Source organism: Microtus ochrogaster, chromosome X, assembly GCF_000317375.1.
Source record: "Microtus ochrogaster isolate Prairie Vole_2 chromosome X, MicOch1.0, whole genome shotgun sequence".
NCBI classification, from domain to species: domain Eukaryota; kingdom Metazoa; phylum Chordata; class Mammalia; order Rodentia; family Cricetidae; genus Microtus; species Microtus ochrogaster.
In genome coordinates this window covers 55173295-55174464 of record NC_022026.1, presented here as the reverse complement: position 1 = coordinate 55174464, position 1170 = coordinate 55173295, and positions in this window count along the sequence as shown.

Here is a 1170-nt window from a genome sequence, read left to right as displayed (position 1 = left end):
AAAAAAAAAAAAAGAAAAAGAAAACATATCTACATCCTAGCTATATTAGAATCCCAAGTATATTCTAAAACAAGAGGGAGATAGGATTTATCAAATATCTTAAACTCTTTGGCTGTTTTTGGAAGCACCGAAACAGAACACTTAGAGATCTGAAAGGTCTCCTGAAAGAGGTAGCTGTTTAATGAAGCTTTGCCATTAACAGCTAAGCTAAGTTTAGCTAACTCTGTTCTCTTTAGGTATTTATTTGCAGGGATAGCTTTTTAATTCATTCACATTCAATGTGTGTGTGTGTGGGTGGGTGGGTGTGTGGGTGTGGGTGTGTGTGTGTGGGTGGGTGTGTGTGTGTGGGTGGGTGTGTGGGTGTGGGTGTGTGAGTGCGCGCACACACGTGTGTGTCCTTACTGACAGCTATAATTTGGAAATCATATGCCTCACACAGGGAAATGTACTGGAACTGGGTCTACAACCAGTGCCACCCTTTTTGGAGGTTCAGAAACTTCTGACAGTGGGGCCTGCTAGAGGAGTTGCTCACTGAGGTCATTCTTGTATCACTATCTTCTAAATGGTTATCGCTCTTCCTCTCCTTCTCTGTCTTCCCCATTCTTCCTCAGGTTCTCCTCCTCCTCCTCCTCCTCCCCTCCTTCCATCTGCCAAGCCCTCCTTTTCCTTTTTGCTATCCCCCTCTCTTTCCCTTCCTCCTCCTGCCATACACTCCCTTCTCTTCACCCTTCTCTTCCCATCCCCACCATTACTCTCTCTCTCTCTCTCTCTCTCTCTCTCTCTCTCTCTCTCTCTCTCTCTCCCTCTCTCTCTCTCTCTGTGTGTGTGTGTGGGGGGCAGCAATCATGGGCTTAGCAGACTCCTTTACTACTTATGTCTGCCTCTAGTATATTCTAGCATAGTCTGCCTCAGCACAGGCTCAAAGGCAATAAATGCAGTCAATCTTTTTCTTTCCTGAGGCAGGTTTCCCTGTATAACCCTGGCTGTCCTGGAACTCACTCTGTAGATCAGTCTGGCTATGAATTCACAGAGATCCACCTGCTACTGCCTCCTGAGTGCTGGGATTAAAGGTGTGTGAAATAAACCCTCCCTGATTTCAGGTGTTTCTTGGGCATTTGTCACAGGTATTGGCCATGTCTTTTTTTAATATTTATTTATTTATTATATATA